Raw genomic sequence first — 22,908 nt, forward strand, 5'->3', positions numbered from 1 at the left:
GCCTATGACTGTGTGACTTCATATGCAAGGCTTCAGCCATTAAGGGTTTGGATTGTGACTAACCCTTGGAGAGGGGGGTGGTATAAAAGAGAGTCTAGTTCAACTCAACACAAAATTCTCTCCAGACACTGAGTAAGCCCACATACTGCATTGTAAATCCTAAGATGCACAATTTTCCCCATTTTCCCATTACCGACGCTGGATGTGTCTTACAACAGAAAAGCAGTAGCTGCCAGGCAGATGATTAAGTTCTGATGTAGTTGTCATTTCCTGAACACATGTGAAATTGGTCTGGTTAGGTCATTTCAGTTGAGTTAATTGCATTGGCAGCCCGATTTGTAGCTGCATTAAAATTTTTTAAAAATTAGGATATAACTTATATATAGCAAAGTATTTAAATTGTAAGTTTATGACTTGATTTTTAAAAATATTTGTATCACATCTGTTACTACTACCTGAATAAAGATATAGATCATTTCAGCCCCCCAGGAGACTCCTTTTTCTCTTCTCAAAATCATTACCCGTGGCCCCACAAGCCTCAAGGGTTACCACTACTCTGCTGTGTAGCACCATAGTTTTTCCTGTTTTTGAATTTCATATAAATGGACTAATACCACGCATACTCTTTTGTATCGAACATCTTTTACTTAACATATCCACGAGACATGGTCACATTGTTGTATTTATCAGTCCATCCTTTTTCATAGCAGTTTCGTATTATACTACATGAACATGCCACAATTTATTTACTTTTTCTTTTATTGGTTGAGTTTTGGGTTGCTTCCAGTTTTTGACACTTTGTGGGTAATGCTGCTATAAACATTCTTATATGTTTTTGGTGGACATAGTCCTCATTTCTCTTGGGGATATACCCAGAAGTAGAATTGCTAAGACATAAGTATATGCATGCTTGGTTGTAGTGGGCATGCTAAACATTTTTCCTAAGTGTTGTCCCCTGGGGCTAATGTTGTTGGGAGCCAGGGACCTCCCTGTGGAAAAGGGGACACGCAAATATGGAACGGGGGAGGGCAACACAGAACTGTGGTAATGGATTTAAATTTTGGGCAGCGTGAATTTATGATCTTGAAATTATGTATGTGTGCATGTTTATATGTACAGGTATATATGTACATATGTGTGAACATGCATATTTTTATGTATGTATATGCATATATATATGCATATACTGCCTAGCTCTGTCTGATAAGAAAGCTAGGAAGCAAAAACACTCCACTAGTAATGAGCATACCTAGCAACTTAATCTTGGTCTCTAATACCATTCCTCATCAAAAGGCACCATTTCCTGGGAAATGACTAGTTTTAGGGATGGGGCAGCCTAGGTACTAGGTAAGTCTGGACATGTTTACAAAAACAGTGGGGACATGTCACAAGGGCGTAGGCATCACCTTGAAGGGGCTCCTGCTGGCCACATCTGGCACACTTTGAGCATCCAATTAAGTATGATAATGAATTATGATTTTTTTAAAAAAGGAAATTTATGAGTTTATACCAACAGTAAGTAGATTATAAGTATAATAAATACATGGGGGACAAGGGAGAGCCCTTCCATTAGAGGGATTTCGAGGGCTGGCTGGTAAATATGGAACGCTGGAGTTGGAAAATCATTTTGCGATCGGATCGGCAAGAATCATCAATGGATGTTAAACTTCGGGGGAAATTTTGATGTCCCTTGGTCTTATTGATCCCTCAAACTGCTTATTAGTTGCAAGGGAGAAAGAGAAAGAATAATTATCCAGTGGAGAAACCGGGTAGCACTTTACCAGGTGCTCAAAATTAACATTGCCAGTGAGAAAAGGTGGACATCATTTACCTCCTGATGTGGTATCTTGAAAAGGACACACAACCACTAGGCAGTGTCCTGGCTCAAAGGGCATCATTTCATTAGACAATGAGGAACATTCTATTTTTCAAAAGTAGGGTACCTGTATTCTTCAAAAACGTCAGTATCATGAAAGACGAAGAAAGTCTGTGGAAACAGATTAAATGACGGGAAAGAGAAATGCCAACTGAATGTAATACCTGACCCTAGAATGGATCCTGAAGTGGAGGAGGAAAAATGTAAAGGATATCATTATGTCAATAAACAAAACTGGTATATGGTTGGTAAATTAAATACTTTTAAGTATTATATTAATATGAAGCTGTTAGCTGTAGTATGGTTACATAAGAGAATGTCCCTATTCTTAGGAAATTCTGAAGCTGAGGTATTTACGCATAAAGGACCATGATATATATAACACCCTCAAACGGTTCAGAGGAAAAACATATAGGTGACTCTAGATAAACGAATACAGGGGTTCTTGGTACTATTTTTATTTTTCCAACATTTTATGAACTTTAAATTACAGATACTCCTTGTCTTACGATGGGGTTACATCCTGATAAACCCATGGTAAGTCGAAAACGTCGTCCACTGAACCGTGTTCAATCTACCGAACGCCAGCACATCTGGGCTGCGCCTTACACCTGCTCAGAACACTTACGTTAGCCGAGAGTGGGCAAACTCATCTAGCACAGAGCCTGTTTTATAGTAAAGTTTTGGCTGTTTCATGTAATATACTGAATATTGTATTGAAAGCGAGGAACAGAATGGCCGTTTGGATCCTCACCATTAACGTGCACAGCTGAAAGCACACTGGGCTCGAAGACTGTTTGAAGCACTGAACTAAAACAAAAACGCCGGCAGCACAACGCACCGCAGAATATCGCTGATTCCCCTGCTGATCCGGGCGGCTGGAGCTGCGACTGGGAGCTCCTGCCACTGCCGCGCGCCACGGAGAATCATGCCGCATACTGTTAGCCCGGGAAAGATCAGAATTCAAACTTCAAAGTGTGGTTTACTGTATGCGAATCGCTTTCACGCCGTCGTAACATGGATTAAACGAGGTCGAAAAATCGTTAAGTCGAACCATTGTAAATCGAGGAACGTCTGTATTTCCAAATAAAAAGTTTTTAAAACATACAAGTTGACTCCTTCGCCCTCAAATGCTCATGCCTGGGTCTCACCTCCCAGAGGTTTGGGTTTAATTGGTTGGGGTACAGCCTGGGCATTCAGTGATTTAAAAGCTCCCCAGGTGATACTAATAATAGCCAGAACTGGATTAGATAACAGAATTTCCAAAGCCAGCAGAAGCTGATGCCACTGATTTCTGCATCCGCAATCACTACTCTGTTGCTCCAATTCTATTTTTCAAAAGCTTTGAGCTAACCTCTAGGAGTAACTGCTAAAATACATAATTTAATGAAGGGAAAACAAAGCGTATAATCAAACAAGAATCTCAGACAAGCCCCCGTATTCCTTAAAATGCTTCGTACTTCTACTACTAGGTATAAAAATGCTAAAGAAAGGCCATGTGCACAGATCACACAAATCATTCTGTCACTGTTTTGCTCCACAAAACTGCCTCAGTGCAAAAGAGGTTCAGAATGACTTTTAGGATCTGAATAAGAAGGCTTGGAGTCCAACTTTGATGGTGATAGAAAGTCACATCTATATATAAATATATGTTATAGCTGGTTTTTATTATTAAGTTTATTTCTCTGTGCTAATATTATATATTTATATACCTGCCTCGCTTGCTAGAGGGTGAGTGCTTTAAAGGCAGATACTGTGATGTATGCATTTTTGCCCACTACTTGGCTCTTGGTTGGCACTCAATAAATGCTCGTTGCATAGAAGTAAATTATGGGCTGTATTGTTCTGATCTATCTTATTTTAACCTTGGAGTTCAGATAAGAGAGTCTTGGAAACTCCTTAAAGTCCTGTTTATCTGGATATTCCTGTTTAAGAATTCCAATCTCAAAAATGTCCTCCATTCATTCTGACCCAAATGGTAAACACACACCGTGATGCATTAAAATTCTGTTTTTTTTTTAAAAAAGAAAAAAGTATTTCTTTTTACGTAGATCCAGGCCCAGTTTGATAAAGTGTCCAAATTATGGTTTCTGTTAAACAAATATACGCACGTATCATAGTAATTTTTTAGTTCAGATTCGCTTTGGCATTTGGGGTTTGGAAAAAATCGAACTTGTGTGATTTTCTAAAATATGATGTAACACATTTGGACTGAAAGAGTATAGGAGAAATAAGGTTGGCTTTCTCTTTGGCATTCTAAGATCCCATGTTGTGAGGGGTTTGAATAAAGAGAAATGCCAAGTCTTTGTTCTTATTTCATTGCTAAATTACAGCTAACTACGGCTAATTCTCATTCTTTAAGATATTAACATTTGATTTATTTTAACTCCAAATTTCCTTTGAATACTTACTATTAAGAAAGTTTGTGTGTTTTTAAGCCCTAAATAATATTATATGAAATAGATTCCACCTATGGTCGAAATAAGAAAATAAACTGGGCAAAGAAGTATTGAGAGTCTGCAAAGATAGGACACAGCCCTCGACTTTGGGAGCTCGGACTAATGCAATGTGAACAGATAGGCTGATAAAATTTCCATGGGGCGGGCAGAAGAATCTTGGACAGGAGGTGGCATTTGAGCAGGAATTTGCAGGGTGAGGAGCAGTTCACCAAGCAGAGGGTGGGGGGAGGGCATCTGGGGACAGAGAAGGGCATGGACAAAGGAGGAGGCAGGAAGACACCCTTGGAGGGGTGGGGGACAGTCTGGTATGCTAGAGAAGGGGAGTCATGCGATGCTGGGGACTGGAGTGGAGTAGGGGGTGTGGAGTGAGAGCCCCTGGAGATGAGGTTGGAAGGCAGACCACAGGTTGACTGCGAGGACTGAACTGTGGGCACTGGGAGCTGTGAAAGGGGTTCGATCAGGATAGAGACCTGGTTTTTGGAGATAACATTGGCTGCTGAATAGGAAGAGGTCCAAAAGTTCATTTGCACCACGATCCCTGAGCACCTACCATGCCTCTTCCTGCTAATGGAAAGTACCCACTGTGCCGCTGCAGCCGTCTTGAGGCCACGCTCTCCCCTCTAGGCTGGAATGTCTGCTACCCACAGGCAGGGAAGGACCATGTCTGCCTTTAAGAAGGAATTCCAGGAGTCTCTTACTCCAGTGGGGCTCATTATAGTACAGTTAATCGAGAGAGAAATCCACTGTCTTTCTCACCATAAATAATCCTACTTCCTAACCTCTCCTTTAAAAAAATTATTATTCCCCCATTACTCAGATTTGCAGATTCAGTTTTGGCTCTTTCCTATCTTTCTTTCCCCTTAGCCATTCACTCATCAGGCATAGTGTATCCTCTGAGCCGCTGCTGCATTGGTCTCCCTCCCTTTCCTCCTCTGCCCAGTTGCTCCTACATCCAGGTTCTCTCTGCCTCACACGTGGACCATGACAGAGAATGGCGGATCTCTTTGCATGCTCTTGAGATGAATATTTCAAAGTATACCTTTCCTCCTGTCTCTCCTCTGACCCTACATTTCCAAGCCTGAAGGGTAAAGCCCACCTTCCCAATTCACAGTCAAGGTCTTGTGGATTTCACCCTACCTTCAACCACCTCACACAGCTCCCTTGTCTGCATTCAACCAAGTATGGAAAACGTCAGTAATCTGTGTCTCTACTTAAAAAAAAAAATCTACCGTGATTTTTCATAGGAGACAAGCCCTGTCGGACATTACCCGACAATAAGACCTCAGTAGATGTTGTCAGATACTCCCAGCAACCCCTCTCATCCTGAGGGTCCTATTTAAGTGTTCCTATCTTCTGCTTCTAACTTCTTAACCATAATCTTAGTGTCTCTCTATGCCCTGCTCTTTGAGGCTTAATCAATTGCTGTCTTGATGGTTTTACTATTCTAAATGCTGATTCTAAGCTCCTCAAGATTTCTTTTAACCTTAGGAGTGGGAAGCAGAATTAATCAGACTCTTCAGTTCATGATACTTTACAGCCCACCTCTCTTGTCTTATTTTAGTTTTCCTTTCACGCTGGATTCCCACTGCCATCACCCCCTGCCCACCCCAGGAAGCACCTACACTACTGTGATATATATGTATATGCATAATTCGCACAAGTGTTACGGTTTTTCCAACAAGCCTCTGCATTCAAGATCCACCTTTGTTGCTGAAATGTCTGTCTAGATAATTGTTTTCTCGCTGCTGAATAGTATTCCATGGCATACACCTACCTCGGCTTACTGATCCGATTCCCCAGTCCTGTGGGACTAGTTTTTAAATTTCTTTTTATGGTCCACGGTGTCAGCAAAGAACTGGTATTTAGAAGAGACTCCGTAGGTATTTGTTGACAAAACACCAAAGCCAAGAAGGCCCATTAAAAAAAAAAAAAAGCAATCATCAATGGCAAAAGGAGAAGTATTTTATCAGGGCCCACATATTTAGGTAGAAGGTGGCAATATGCTTGCAAGAATGTGCTCTCCTCTTGGCACAGACAAAGAAAATCGGAGTTGACTAAAAAAATAGTATGTTGGAAGTAGGATGAGAATTCAGCTTTTCCAGCCTCCCCATCCTCCGGTCAGCTCTGCCTCAAAAGTTTTCAGCAGGGAAATCTGTGGTGAACTCATGGAGGTGTATTTTAGGATCCTACATTAGAGGATTCACGTAGGTGACCAAACGTTTCCAAAAAGAAGCATCCTGCATATATAGCAAGAGGTGAAACCCCACACATTCTATAAAACAGGAAAGTGCTCTATGGACAAAAAGATAATGTCATCAGTACTGCTGTGCAATTGTGCATGCTTGACATCTGCATAGCCACGCAGATACTGTACTGGGCTGAACGAAATTCCCCCAAATTTATGTGGACCCAGAACCTGTGACTATGACCTTATTTAGAAATAGAGTCTTTGTAGATGTAATCAAGTTAAGATGAGCATACTGGATTCGTGTGGGCCCTAACTCCAATATGTTTGGTGTCCTTAGAAAAAAAAAGGCAATTTGGACACTCAGACACAGAGATACACTGGGAGAATGCCATGTGATGAGGCAGGCAGAGATTGGAGCAATCTGGCCACAAGCTAAGGAGTGCCAACAATTGCCAGCAAGCGCTAGAAGGTAGGAGGGCGACATGAAATAGATTCTCCCTCTGAGCCCCAAGAAGGAACCAGCCCTACTGACTGACACCTTGATTTTGGAATTCTGGTCTCTGGAACAGCAAAAGAATGAATTTCTGTTGCTTTAATCTACTCAGTTTGTGGTATTTTGTTATGGCAGCCCCAGGAAACTAATACAGACACCTATTATATAGGTATCTAATTTATATATGTGTTTCAGGGTTGTAAATGGTGGTTGTAGAGTGGTGCACTTAGATCATCTTTTGCAAGATAGATTATCTTGCAAAATACCAATATTTGAATTCAGAGTTTTAGTATTAAATAGACCCGTCATAAATAGAGAAAAAAGCCCAGAGCCTAATTCCAATTTCATAGCATAAAACTGTGGCTAAACTGGAATGACATTGGGGAATGAGTAGAATTCTCAACATCATGGGACAGTTAGTGTTTTAAATTTTATTACACTATGAGCCAAAATTTTTTCCCTTTGATTTCACACACACACAAAATGGCTCCCATATTCTATTCTAAGTACATGCTCTATTTTTTGTAAAAATATAAACATATAATTGTACTTAGTTGCATTCTTATTCTAGGCACTGTGTATCCCAAAGGCCTCTCCAAACTTAGGATTTGGGTGATTTTTTTTTTTTTTAATTACAAAAATTCATGGCTAAAAATAGGAAGCTTGAAGCAGAAGTTTGAATCCAATGAAAAAATAGAAGATCATGAGGGAAATTCCAAATGACTGATCCAATGACATTGTTGCTGAGGGTTCCAAGATGTTGGCATCAATTCAGTCTAAACTAATGAACTGGTAATGGCAGAAGAAGTTAGTCTAAAAAAACACAGGATATACTTAGATGCTAATTTAATATAAAGGTTTTATTGTAGAAACGCAAATGAATCCAAACCTTGGTGTTTTTTGAGTATGAGAACTCTGAGCAATAATTGCATATCAATTTTATGTCCTTTGAGAGCAAACTTATAGAAAGAAATTCCTGTTTAATTATTTTCATGGTTGAGCTATGATTCTTGCATGTGATACTCCTCTAAGATTGAAATGAACGACTTACATGCCTGAAGTTATGAGTTATGTATGTAATCTAATGATGGAAACTTGTCCATTCACTAGTTGAACAGGTAGGAAACATTTTCTCAAAACGATAATAATTTAACTAGAATACAAAATCACATTTGGAAGATAAAATAAAAAACCTCCAAGAAATCTGGACTTGCAGGAGAACGACCTTGGGCTAACTCCTTTGTCTCACGTAAATATTAACTTTAGTTCCTAGGGGCTTAAAAGAAAGTTCTATGAAGCTCTGCTGGAGTCGATTTCTCTCTAGCCATCTTGAGAATTTGAAAATAGCATTTTAATTTTTCTCTCACACACATCCATCCTCTGCTAGGCTCCTCTACTTTACAATCGTGGTTTACTTTTTAAGAAAAAATTTTTTTAAAATGGAAAATGTTAACCATATTAAAAATAAGCAAAGTGGTATAATTCTCATGTTCCCATCACCAAGTTTCGAGAATCATCAACATTCAGCCATTCTTCATCTATACCTCTCTAATAGCTTCCTTTATCTTTTTTACTTTTTGACACTTTTCTTAGTGGGGATAATCTTGTTCTTTTCCCCACAAGTATTCACTCAATTCAGACTCCAAGAATACAGGTAGATTTTTTTTTTACTTTTCTGCTTTAATTCCACTTCCAAATTTGGTTAAGGAATATAAGGTAGAGCTCAGAATAGAATTCACCCCATCTTGGCACTGCTGCTACACTTGGGATGCTAAGCACCCAGCGATGATAAGATCTAGTTAGGGTGGCATAGGTCTAGAGCCACGGTTCTCAAAGTGTGGCCCCTGGACCAGCAGCATCAGCAGCAGCAACATCTGAGAACTTGTTAGAAATAAAACTCTCGGGCCCACCACAAACCTCCTGAGCTGGAATCCCTGGAAGTGGGGCCTAGAAATCTGTGAAAGCCCCCCTGGTGATTCTGTTGCACACTCCAGTTTGATAACCACTGCTCTAGAGGCTGGGCTATTTTGAGACATGGATGACTGCAAGAATCAAGGATATGATAACCAATCTATATTCTCTTAATACCCGTGTGTGCAAGTGCATGAGTATAAGCATATTTTTATTTAAAATGGCCTAAAAACTTATTTTTACTTGGCAAATGGGATACAAACTTGAGGAATATATTAACAAATAAAAATCCCTAGGCAAAATCTAAGTGTCTTTGCTGCTATATTTAATTTTATTGATTCTGCTTTTAAATTCTATTACAAGTTATGTGCAGTTGGCATCTCTGAAGCTTACCCATTTAAGGTATTAACCCACCTTGAAACACCCGACGCCTGCTATGGTAATCAAGACAGTGTGGTAATGGCAAAAGGATGAACACATAGGTCAATGGAACAGAAGAGAGTCTAGAAATAGACCCACACAAATATGGCCAGTTGATTTCTGACAAAGTTGAAAAGGCAATTCAATAAAGAAAGGGTAGTCTTTTAAACCAATGATGCTTTAACAACTGGACATCAATATGCAAAAAAATGAATCTCAACCTATACTTCCCACTTTACACAAAAACTAAATGAAAATGGATCATAGAACTATATGTCAATATAAAACTATACAACTTTCAGGATAAACATAGGATAAAATTTTTGTGACCTTGGGTTAGGTGAAGATTCTTTAGTTATTATACCCAAAACTAGATCCATGAAAAGGAAACACTGATAAACTGGACTTCATCAAAATTAAAAACTTTTGCTCTGTGAAAGACTCTGTATAGATTCTGTATCCAGAAGATATAAAGAACTCTTGAAATTCAACAGTAAGAAAACAAAATTCCATTTAGAAATTGGGGTAGAGATTTGAAAAGACACTTTGCCAAAAAAATATGAAGGTTATCTATAAGCAAACTGATTTTTCTCTTTGCTTTCCTATTTTCAGTTTCACTGATTTCTGCTCTTTGTTATTTCCTTCCTTCTGCTTGCTTTGATTTTAATTTGCTCTTTTTTTCCCCCTAGTTCCTCAATGTTAAAGATTAAATTATTAACTTGAGATCTACTTTTCCAGTATAAGCATTTAATGTTATACATTTCCTCTAAGCACTGCTTTGGCTGCATCCCACAAATTTTGACATGTTGTATTTTCACTTTTATTCAGTTCAAAATATTTTCTAAGTTCACATGAGACTTGTGGTGTTTCATTTCCATGTGTTGTTTAATTTGAAATAGTTGGTAAGTTCCCAGATCTGTTTCTGTTAATGATATCTAGTTAAATTACATCACGGTTGGAAAAAAAAACCCCTATTTTATAAGATTATAATTATATTAAATTTGTTAAGGTCTGTTTTATGGTCCAGAATATGGCTTATCTCGGTGCTGTTTTATGCACACTTGGAAAGAATGTGTATTTCTGCTGCTGTGGGGTCAAATGTTGCATAAATGTTAATTAGATCAAGTTGTATATTTGCTCTATTAATTTCTTGAGAGGAATACTAAAAGTCTCTAAGTATAATTGTGGATTTGTCTATTTTTCCTTTCAGTACTATCAGTTTTTGCTTTATGTGTTTTTGGGCTTTTGTTTAGGTGCATGTGCATTCATGACAGCTACATTTTCTTGGTTATTTCTCCCTTTATTATTATGTAATTTTCCTCTTTATCCCTGATAATTTTTTCTTGTTCTGAGGTAGACTTTGTGTAATAGTAATATAGCTGTTCCTGCTTTCTTTTGATTAGTATATCAACGGCATATCTTTTTTTTAATCCTTTTACTTTTAGCTTATTTATATCATTACATTTAGAGTGGGTTTCTTATAGATAGCATATCAGATCTTTTCTCAAAAAATCCAATTGTGCAATATCTATCTTTATTTGGTATTTTACGCTATCTACACTTGACATAATTATTGACTGGATTTAGGTGTATCATTTTATCAGTCTTCTGTTTGTCTCTTCTGTTTTATGTTCCTGTTCCCTATTTTCTTTCCTTCTTTTGGATTTGAATCATTTTCAGTATTCTATATAATATTGGCATTTGGTCATATCTCTTGTACTATATTTTAGTTGTTTAAGAATTATACAAACCTCATTTGTCACAGTTTAAGAGTTAATATTTATCACTTCAAGTAAAATGGAGAAGTCTTAAAAACGTATCGGTCCTCTTACCTCCTCTATTTGTGTTACATTTGCCGTATGTATGACATTTAATACATTGAAATTCTTCCAATGTTATATTTTTTCTTTCAATAATCATGAATATTTTATATAATTTAAGAGGATATGACCTTGGCTTATTTTTTTTGACCTCATAATAATCCTGTGAAATTGGTAGCAGGAATAACGAATTCTGTTTGAGAGAGGAGCAAACTGATAAATTCAGTGACTTGTCTGCATTCATGCAACTGGCTACGAGCAGAACGGGGACTCAGCCTATTGGTCCTCATCTCCTATCCCTTTCCCTGTTCTTAGGTGGCCATGTGTCAGTTACGGCTTTGGTACAGAAACTAGTCTGTGTGACACAGAGTTACCATGAAATTGTAAAAAAGAAACTGAAAATGAGAACACGTGGGTTCAAGACTTACTCTGCACACTGTAGAACACGAAGAAAGAGCTCAATCCAGGTTGAACCTCAACACACGAGTACAAAACCTGGGAACTTTAGCAAATAATATTTAAGCATTCTTCCCTTTGGAAATAACATGGTGAGCTAGAGGAGGTGAGTCTTAGATCCCAAGTGTGGCACCAAATAACAAGCAGATATAGACCTGGGTCTGGTTTCTAAGGCATTAGCTGTTGCTGTTTGTGTTCCCAACTAACAAATAGTTTAGGTCCATGATCATTTACGTTGGCTCTCCTCCATTTGGGGTTTGCTACTTCTATTCATCAAAATAATCAAGATTCCAACTACAGATGGCTGAATACAAAATTCATTTCTATGGAAATCCCTTCCCTTAAATTGGTGTTTTTTTTTAAACCGTGTTCTCTGGAGTCCTAGAGAGTTTCATTAAGTTTCCAGATTTCCACGAAGTGTCCTCAGGGGTCATCATGAGAAGAGAGTAGAAGGGATGTATGTAGTGGGGGAAGGGAATCCACCTCCCTCTTCCTTTGTTTGTTTTAAATACTTAATTTTATTTGAACAAATAGTTCCCTGGAACTATTAAAAAAATTTGAAAATCTCCACCTCAGAGCATTGACTAAGCCTCTCGGGATAGGTGGGCACTTGAGATGTGGCTCCTTTAGTCTAACCATCCATGGAAAGCTTGACTTTGTCACCACCAAGTGACACCCAGCCTGTGTCTGGGCAGCATCAACGTCAGGGACTCTCCACACCTCTAGTAGCTCATCCTTTCTTTGCTTAGTTCGACTGCTCTCAGTTCTTCTGTAGATCACTGCTTTGAAAACTTGGCTGCCCATTGCAATCACCTGGAGAGTTTAAAAAACATCGATGCCTGGGCTCTCCCCCCAGAGATTCTGATGTAATTGGTTCGGGGTTCAAACCGGACAATTGAAGATTTAAAAGCTCCCTAGGTGATTCTAATGTGTAGCAAAGTTTGGGAACCATTGCCTTAGATGAATTGAGATCTGGAAGGCAGCTACGCTCACCACTATACCACCAATGCCGCACGAGCTGGGATCTGTACCTTTGAAGTGTCCACCCTCCCCTGGATGCCACATATAATGAGTCAAATCTGTCTCCCACATAGCAACATTCACAAAACCCAAAGAGAGCTTTCACTTTCCTCCCAGAGTTTTCCCCTTCCAGTTAAAATTCTGGAGCTCCCTAGATGTCTCTTCCCACAACATGTTGTCTGGCTGGTCGACATTTCCCTTAAAGCGAGGAGCCTCCCCTGGCATGCAGTACGCCAGGACGGATGTGATCATTCCTCAGGAGAGTAGCACTAAGGTGTCCCTCCTCCTCACACTCTGTGGTTTTCTGCGAAGCCCTAGCACATGGCTGATTTGATGAAGAGCTTTTTTTAAACAGGTGCTGCTGCTAAGCTTTCCTCCCACCTTGCCTTTGGGTGCTACTTACTAGTTACTGGCTAAGGCCATGACAACCAGAAAACCAAATCTGCGGAACCTGTAGATATTTCACCCTTAAGTCTCTTAGTCTTTTACAGTTCCCAAAGTAAATTCACACCCTTATTTCAGTTACCGCTCCCCACCCAGCTGTCCTTATTCCAATCCTATTATTCAGGTGAGAAAGCTAGTTTTAAAACAAAAGATTTGTGCTCGAAACCCCCAAGGTTAGTAAGCAGTCGAGCTGGGGGTGCAGTGCAAGGCTCCTGCGTCCATATTTAGCGATCTTTACACCGGGCCACACTGCCTCCCATGTAACCGCACGGAACACGGCAGGCCAGGGCCGGGACCCCACGGAATAGAAACCTCTGGTTACTGCTGCTGCTCTGGCTGGCAGTGTTCCAGGGCCACCCAAGCTCTCTGCACAGTGTGTGTGGAGCACCATAACCACAGGACAGGGGGTTCTGCCCCAGTGTCGAGAAAATAAGGCCAAGCTTCAAACATCATTATATGCCCCTCACTCTGAATGCTGACAAAAATTATGTGGTGACTTAATAACCTCCTTGGAGGAAGGCCCCATGTGCATGGCTGAGTCAGAAAAACAATAACAAAAAACAGGTCGGAGAGTGGCAACCATCTGGCAAAAATTCATAATCCATCTCGTGATGGATCCCTTCCTGTATTTATTTACATGTGATGCCTCTTTTTTTTTTTGATTCCTGACTTGCCTTTGCCCTAGGATGAAAAACTTCCTTCTAGCAACTGACACCGTAACTCTATGCTCTTTTAATTTCAAGCTCAGCTCTGACTCTGGACTTTGGTTTTCTGGCTGCATGTTTGGGATGTTCTCAGAACTTCCTCATTTCAGACTCCATGGCTAACCCTACTATGGGTCTTAATTTCACTGATTTCGCTGATTGGACTAGAGACAGTGTGATATCCGTGGGCCAGGTAGTCGGGGTGGCCTGTCCCAGGTGCAGGCAATGAGGTGATGCACTAACTGTAGAAGATTTAAAAACAGTATTAAAACTATCACTTATTATCATCATGATAAAATACTCCTGCCTCTGTCCCTCCTCCCCTACTTTGGTATGCCACTGGCAGCATTCAGTCTCAAGAGTCCATCCCAACCTGCCACAGCCCTGAGCTCCATTTCTGCCCTACCCATTGGGTAGGACAGGTGTCATGACTAACCAGGCTCAGTGGGACTTCCACAAAACTTCCTGCACAGTTCAGATGGAAGAGAACTCTGTTAACTGTTAAGAAAAACATTCTTCTAGAAGATAGCGTAGTTTCTATGGCAGAACTTGAAGACCAGAGAAAACTGGATTTTAAAAATCCCCAAGCGTCTATGGTCATGCCACCCTGAACAGGCCCAATCCCATCTGATCTTCAAAGCTAAGCAGGGTCAGGCCTGGTTAGTACCCGGATGGGAGACCACCTAGGAAGACCAGGTGCTGTAGGTGTAAAAAATAAAAAAATAAGAGATCGTAAGCTGACAAGGTCCTTGCAATCTGTGAGGTCAACCAAGGGTTGCCTCACCTAAAAAGTAAAATAATTAAAAAAAAAAAAGCCCCAAGAATGTCTTTTACACGACACACTGGATAGTCCCAAGCACTGGTAAGTATCGTGCTGAAAAAAGAGGGCATGAAAATTGTTTTTATTTGAAAGTCATTCATTTGAGAAAACGATGCTTTCTCCAAGCAAAATGTTAGCCTTGCCTGGTTAGAAGTTAATTACAGTATTTATTGCTTAAAGCCAGCCTGGAATTTTGGCTTGAATTCTTACAAGCCTATGATTCAGGGGGGAAATCACCTATTCAACCCAAGGCCAGTGAGCAAAAGGTTGATCTGATAACTGCCTACTTCAAAAGAGCCTGAGATAAGAAATAAGTCCCAGAGGGTGTAAAAAACAAAGCTGCGGTTTTAGATCCAGGAATGTTATCAAGGAGCTACAGGAATGTTTGTTACCGAGATTGGAGCTAAATGAGGAAATGACTTAAAAGGATCAAGTGGTTAGTTGCCTTGATCCCCAAATTAATAATGTCCCTGTTCTTTTGATATCTTCAATATTTACATACTGGTTTAATTAAAATATTTGGACTTTGAAGTCCAGTGTAAGCAGAGAAATCACGCATTTGACATGTGGCTTAATGGACGTTAGCTTTATCATTCTAATCCGTCTCATGAGCAAACATTATCCATGTAGGCCATCTTCCTTCAGCCCGTCTTCTGGGAGGGACTGACCTGTTTGGGCCTCTGGACATCATGGCTACGTTTTCCTGCTGTCCCTTCCTTGGTCCCTATTTGACCTTGGACTTTGGGTTTCTGCCAGAGTTAGAGCCTTAGCCCTTTGGTTTTCTTCTTCCTGTGTGACTGACTTGATCCTAGGGCTTCGGCACTCACCCCCTCGTTCCCTTCTATGATTCTCCAGCCCAGCCCTCCCACCTCAGCTTTAGAGAGACTTCAATTCCAACTGTCAACAGGCCATGTCCTCGACCTTAATTCCTCCTGTCTCCTTCAGGATCAGCTTCCATTAAACATTCCTTCTTTCTTCCATCTCTTATCTTGCCCTCTCTCTGCCAGCTCCTCCTTATCTTCCAATAAACATGTTTAAGTCTATTGAAAGTTAAAAAAAAAAACAAAACAACTCAAAATGAAACACAAGTGGTCTCAGCCCTGGCACCCCTTAATCTCTCACCTCCTCTTCACTGTCAAACTTCCTAAATAACATTTACTCTGGCTGCCTTGCACCTGCAAAAGTCAAGAGTAATGTTCTAGTCTCTAGATCCAGCTGCCTCTCCTCAGACGTCATGTTTGCAGCATGTTAACCCTTTTTCCTGGGGCACAGATCATTCCCTGTGGACTTCCTCTCATCCTTCACCTCTGGGGTATTGCATCCCTGACCCCTTCCTACCTCTAACCCGCCTCAGGTCCCCTCTGCCTCCTTCTCTCCAAAGGGAGCTGCTGCTACAGCCTCTGGTCAGCTTCTATTTCTCCTCCATTCTATCTATCTCTTGAACAACCCCAATTATCTACTCTGAAGAGGTGACTCCCAGTTTATATCCTTGGTCCTGACTCCTTCTTGAACTCTAGCACCAGTTTCCATGGCCTGCTAGAACTTTCCCCTGTACCTTTCATAAACGCCTCCAGTTCAGCATGTCTCAAAGCTACCACACTATTTTCTCTCCCAGCCCTGCTGCCTCCTGTTTCCGGCCCATGTGTCCTCCCAGTCATCCGGCTGGAAAACTGTTTCCCCACTGCTCTTCCTTTGCCCCTGGCATCTAATCAACTACGAAATCTTATTTTCAAAGTGAACTGCAATCCTCATTCCACCAAAAGTCAGAACTTCCACAGCTCCAAGCCCTTGCCTGCACTGTGCTGTGCGGGAAGACCTGCCCTGTGTCGGGGGGACTCTGTGTGGGCACAGGCTGCATTTAGGTAATGGCTCCGTCTCCAGACTTGCCAGTGGCTCATCTCCTCACATACAAAATAAAGGGTTAGACAGATAATCTGTGAGGCGTTGTGATGCCGGCACATCCACAACCTACTTATCTTTCAAGATTGATGGTAGTTGCTGCCTCCTTCCAACACTTTCAGACTCCCTCCCCACCCCACCTCACCCCACTCCAACTACAAGTAACTGTGGCTCCCTCTGGATTCCTGTCACAGATTACTTCTTATCTCCTCCCAGATTAACTGACCACACAAACACTCTTGGAAGGAGAAGCCTGAGTTTAGTTTTTCCTTCTTCTTTAAACCCTCCTTGTAGATAGTAGGCAACCTGAAATAGGCATTGAGTGAATGAATGAATGAATGAATGACTTCAAAATCCTTTCCCTTGATGAAAAACACACAATAGCTCCAATTTCCTCCTGAGTGCTGTCCTGAAATTAGGACTGGAATTGCTTGGCTACCCTGAGTGCTGGAATAAAGAGTGGGCCAGCCTAGCAGCTGCTTGGGGTGTGAATCTGTGGGGAGCTTTCAAAATCTCTAGGACAGCAACTTCTTACCAGAGATGTAAAGATGAAGCAAATTTTATTCACTTCAGCTCCTCTCGGGGACTCCTGTGTATGGTAAGAGTATCACCCTGGATGAGCTGCTTGGGGTTAGGGGAGAGCTCTCTTCTACCTGGGGCAATGCTTCATTAACAACGGATGCCACCCAAATGCCTTCTAAGGTAAGTGGGTCTGGTCATGTTCGATTTTGCTAAATAGGGCATGGAAATTAAGGGTGCTGCCACCATTGGTCTCCCTTTTCTCACACAGGGCTCAGCCTCTCCTCAAAATGAAAAGTGAATACATATCTGAAGACACAGTGTGAGGGAACCCTGGCTGTTGGCTGGCCCCGGGTGCCCACCCCTCTGGCGCTGCTCTTTCCCAGCGGGACCTTTCACTCCAGTTCTGCCAGTTCCTTGACTGGCCTTTCATGGCTTAGGGTTTTCTTCACCCCTCGGCTTTGGCTTTTCCCCTTCCAAGTTCTACCCATTCTTCAAGGCCTGGCCCATGTTCCACTTCTTCCACATCTCCTCTACTCCTGATTACTCTAGATATCTTCTTTCTTTCTGTTTTGAAGACCTAAAGTGGACTTCTTATACCTTCTCCAGGCTGAGCTCTTTAATCAGAGTTCACAAAGATGGCATCACTGCCTACTTCTCAGAGATCTAGGGCTGCCACATTTGCACAGCTAGCAGTCTTGGAGTCTGGATTCAAAGATGCCTTTAGGCTCTAGTGCTCTTGCTACTCTCACTGCATCCTGCTTCTCCCCGTTCCATCATATAAGTCATTGTAGGCAGAGGCTGTGTCGAAAGTGGCCTTTAGATCTCCTGAGGTGAGTGCCTGGTTCAGAGTGGTTGCTGGATAAATGCATAATAACTAAATAAGTACTTATCTCTGAATTATATAATTTAGTGTAACCTTATGCTCTAGCTTTAGTTTGTCGCCTAGCAATTTCCACTCTAAGAAAACTGTGGTTTCTTCGGGGGACATCACTTTAACTTATGTTAAAAACTTTGTAAAGTTTTTCATTATATAGTGGCTAAAATTTACAAAGATCCTTGCTCCTTGCTGGACAGGAGGGCAGAAGTCAACCCTGACAAGGAAGAAAATGGAGGCTCCTAGAATGAGAACTTTTCCATCTCACCCCCAAGGCTGTGGTGGAGCCGTAGGCCTGCAGCTGAGCCCCACAGCTGGACCTGCCCTCTCTCCAGATCCAACTTGCTTCTCTTGTGCCATTTGCCTGCACCGTGGGCCCAGATGAGCCCTCTTCTGTGGAAAAACCAGCAAGAGGTCAAAGTGTGGGGTTGGCTTTAGGCATCTATCAGAGCACAAAGCCCTGGCAATCCTGTCCCTGGTACTTAAGACCTAGGTGAAATCTATCTTCTCTCTTTGCCCCTGCCTCAGGTTACAACCACTCAGAGGTTCCCCCCATTGCTGACTCCGGCCACTACCAAGCACAGAGTAAAACATTAAGATGACAATGGACAGCTGAACAAACAACATAAGCTATTGGAAATATGTTCGATCTCCATTGTAATCCACACAAATTAAAATAATAAAGTTGTATAATTTTTTACTTCCAAAAAAAAAAATAAAACCTAAATGATAATACACATTCTATGGATTACTCGAGGAGACAGGAAGCTTTCAAAAGTAGGTGTCAGAGAGGCCCCTTCATCTACCTAACAAACTTTTTGAGCACCTACTATGTTTCAGGCACTAAGGACACATCAAAGGAGACATGGAGGCTGCCTTCTGGAAGGAAACAGGTTGCTAAAAGGGGAAATGATGGGGAGGGACCAAATAGACACGCAGGGCAAAGAATACCTGAGTGTAGGGGAGGAGCCGAGTGTGGGGGAGGAGCCCAGTGAGGAGGAGGAGCCCGAGCGTGGAGGAGGAGCCATTCTTGCGAAAAGCAGGGATGCACAGCCTGGAAAGAAAGTACAGCCTGTGCAAATGTCCGAAGGCCAGAAGAATTTGATTTGAAAAGATGACAGGTCTGGCTGATGACTTTTGTTCTCATAAAGAGAAGTGGCTATGGTTACCCTTCTGGTGGTGGGCGGGGAGATGATGGCAATAACATTCTCAAATGGTAGCAAAGGGGCAGGAGTTTGCTCTCATAAGAATTAAAAATCTTACAGGGCTGAGCCTCGAAGTGCAGGATCTTAAATATAATACGATTTATTAACACTCCTTCTCTGGGCCTCTGATTCCTTATACATAAAATGTTAGGATTGAACCGAATGATCTCCAAGGTCTCTTTAAGAGAAAAGTTCTCTTAAAAGATTAAATTTAATTAAAATAATGAATTCAAAATGATGGAATGAATCATTAACTAAGAGTTGAAACATAACGATGAGCTCTGTAGACTTGGTGGCTGCCTCCTCCTGCCTTTTCCCTGGTCCTGTTAGAGTACTGGTGGCTGCGGGGTTACTGTGAGGTGTGTGTGGGAGCCTGGATGAGGCACCACCCTCCACGAAGAATCCATGGGAAAGTCTGACCCCGGGAGGGCAGTCACAGAGCGCTTTGCAGACAAGTTTTTGAAGATCTTCAGTTCAGAATACTTCAGGTGGGGCGGAGGCTGGCAGGGGGCATCTGGTCTGAAGACGCTTTTCAGATTTGATTTATAGGCTGTACAGCAGTGTTACCTCGGGCAGTTTTATTTTCCATATGTTTTTCATCAGAACAATTGGACTTTTTTTTTTTTTTTAAATCACAGAGGTAATTCATTTTTTAAAAATTAAGTGTCCTAAAAGAAGTGGAAGTTATCACTTCTACCTTTACTTAGTCCCAAACCCACTTCACTCCACAAGAATAACCACTTGTAATAATTTTGTGCCTTTCCTTCCAGACCTTTTGTTCATGTTCAGAAACAGACATATACAGGTTATATACACTTTCATATGATGCATTTCGAATACAAAAATGGGATTGCACTATAATTTTTCTTTTTAAGCCCAGCATCCTTTCAAGGATCTTGATTTTACGTCATTAAATGTAGAGCAACTCCATTACTTTTAATGGCTGAAGAGTGTTTCACAGGATGGAAATATTATAACACAATCACTTTCCTATCGTTGGGTGGTTAGAGTGTATTTAATTATTTGGCATATAAAACTGTTTGCAATAAATATTCTTGCACAAGTCTTTGCACTCTTAAAGGAGTATTTTCATAGGATAAACAATCAGAAGTGAATTGCTAAGTCAAGGGTGTGCACTGCCAACTGTTTTTGCCTCCTCTCCGACACTGTATTTTTACCAACATTCAAATTTATGCAATTTGCTAGGCAGAAATTGTTCTGCAATAGTTTGCATTTTCCAAATTAGTAATGGGGTTAAATATCTTTTTATATATTTTTAGGTCATTAGCATTTCCCTCCTCGGGAATTACTTGCTTATATCATCTGCCTGTTTTACGCTGGGTTGTTTTATTTCTTCTTAGTGAATTGTAGGAGCTTTTTCAAATATTAAGAATATTAGTCATTAGCCCTTTGTCTTTGTATGTTCCGAAATATTACCTTTTAGTCTATCATTTGCCTTTAATAGAGTCTTTAGACATAGAGGAAGCTCTACTTTTTTTTATTAAGTTAAATGTATAAATCTTATTAATGTATACAGAGGCCAAAAGGGTTTAGAGTCATGTTAGGATGTCTCTCCTTACTATGTGATTTAAAAATATTTTCCTCAGGTATTTTTATAGACTTTACTTTCCTATATTTTCTTCTGATATATATATCACATATAGTTCTGATATATATATATATAGTTTTTATATTGGTACATAATGTGACACAGAAATCTAGCCTTATTATTTCTCCATAATGATAACTAATTATCTCAGGTCTGATTATTGAATTGTCCAAACTTTCTTCAATTATTTAAAATGCACCTTTTATCATATACTCTGTTCTCAGATCCACAGTCTATTTCTAGACTATTTCATTTCACTGAAGTCTCTTTGGTACATGTTCTCGCTTCATCTTTATTCAAAAATTGATTATTCTCACACACTTGCTCTTGTTCTTCCAGATGAACTTTTGAATCAGGTGATTTTCATTAAAATTCTATTGGAATGAGGATGAATTTTTTTCTATTAAATTTATGAATTAATTTAGGGGAACTTGATGGATTTTTAATATGGCGTTGTTTTAGACATAAATATGGTATATATTTTCAATTTATTTAACTTTTCTTATATATACTTCAGTAAAGTTTCATATGGCTTCAGTTTTCTGAAGCATTTATTACTTCATTTATTTCTAAATATTTTAAGTTTTTGTTGCTATAATAAATTGCATCTTTTAAAAATTACATATTTTATATGAGTATTGCTTACATATAGGAAAACTAGTGATTTTTGAATACTTACGTTGATTTGGACACTGTAATGAACATATGATTAGGTTCATTAGATGTAATGATGCTGGTAAAAATATTGTTAGTAAAAAGTCATGGCATACGTAATAAGAAGTTTTATCCCTTTCCCCCCAATATTTATACCTTGTTTATTTTTCTCATCTTATTTCACAGATGAGGAACTTCACAGCGATAGTGAAGTTCCTTTTCCCTAAAATAGGACTGCTTCTCACATTCCATCATTAAGTAGACATTTCATATCAAATTAAGGAATTTCACTTCTATTCCTAGTTTATTAAGAGTTTTAATACAGATTTTGTGGAAAATGTTATCAAGTGACATTTCAGCACCTATCAGGATGATTTTTTTCTTTTAATACATTATTATAGTTACTGATTTCCTAACATTAACTACTTTTTATTCTCCAAATAATTTGTATTTTAAAAATTAAACTACAACTTTTTACTCCTCACAAAGCCTTTTTGATAAGATTGACCACGAAATGACAAAGATTGTCTTATTAACATGGAAATCCATGCCATGCAGAATGCAGGATCTGCTGCCTCTCAGCCAATTTCTGCTCTCTTTGGCCCTCTCAGGTGTGGAAGGTCCTGGTGACACTGTAGTATGTCACACTGTAAGACCTTGGGTGTGGGCTCTACGAAGGTGGCTTAGCAAACCCTGGGCTGTACCTGTCAACCGAGAAATGAAATGTCCAAAACAGAGAAACAAAGGTAATGACAATGCTATTTTTAAGAAGAGAGAGGATAATAGACACTAAAGGTTAATAACATTACTAAATACTGGAGTAAAATATTTTCAGAAATCTTGCTTTTGAAAATGAAGAAAAATGACAGACATACAAGATATGGGATATAAACGTACTTAGCTATGAAAAATATCTTACTATCTAGCTTTGCTGCTCCCAAAAGAAACATTTCTTGGGGTTTAGATAAGGTCTTATAAGAGACCGTAGTCCCAAATGCTGTCTTGAATCCCTTGAGGGTGACCAGGCTAATCCTGTCAAGTCGATTTGGCAAATCTGGACGACGAGGTCCCCTTCTTCTCGTATTGCTCCTGGACTTCCTAATTCACCTCATCCAGCCTTTCCAGTCTCAACTTCCTCTACCCTTCACAGTCATCCTGTGATTTGGAAGTTTCACACACTGAATTCCTAAGTATTTCCAGAACATTCTATGCCTATTTACACTTGAATACATTTACCCAGTTTGTTCTCTTTGTCTTCAAAGGTGTTTCTCCATTCTCACCTGGTGAACTTTGCTCTTCGCAATCCAGCTCAGAGGCAGCTCCTCTGAAGGCCTTTTTCTCTCCTCTCCGTACCCTACAGGCAGAATTTATTGTTCTTCCTTTGATTCTGCCTTATACTCATCTCATTGTGTTGTGTTTACTCTGTCTTCCCTCTACACTCTGAGTTCTCTGAGGGCAAGAAATGATGCGATGGAAAGATGTGATGTTTTATGAATATCCAATATTTCCCCCAAATACTTAACTGAAGTGCAGG

At 40.2% G+C, this 22,908-nt stretch overlaps 1 protein-coding gene and 1 pseudogene across 1 annotated transcript in view; one reads left to right on the forward strand and one right to left on the reverse strand.

Moving 5' to 3' along the window:
- Positions 1-22,908, reverse strand: part of THSD4 (thrombospondin type 1 domain containing 4) — a 488,201-nt gene that overhangs the window by 40,750 nt on the left and 424,543 nt on the right. The window lies entirely within an intron of this gene.
- Positions 14,381-14,499, forward strand: LOC111731178 (annotated as a pseudogene).

This window comes from Pteropus vampyrus, unplaced genomic scaffold, assembly GCF_000151845.1.
Source record: "Pteropus vampyrus isolate Shadow unplaced genomic scaffold, Pvam_2.0 Scaffold10, whole genome shotgun sequence".
NCBI classification, from domain to species: domain Eukaryota; kingdom Metazoa; phylum Chordata; class Mammalia; order Chiroptera; family Pteropodidae; genus Pteropus; species Pteropus vampyrus.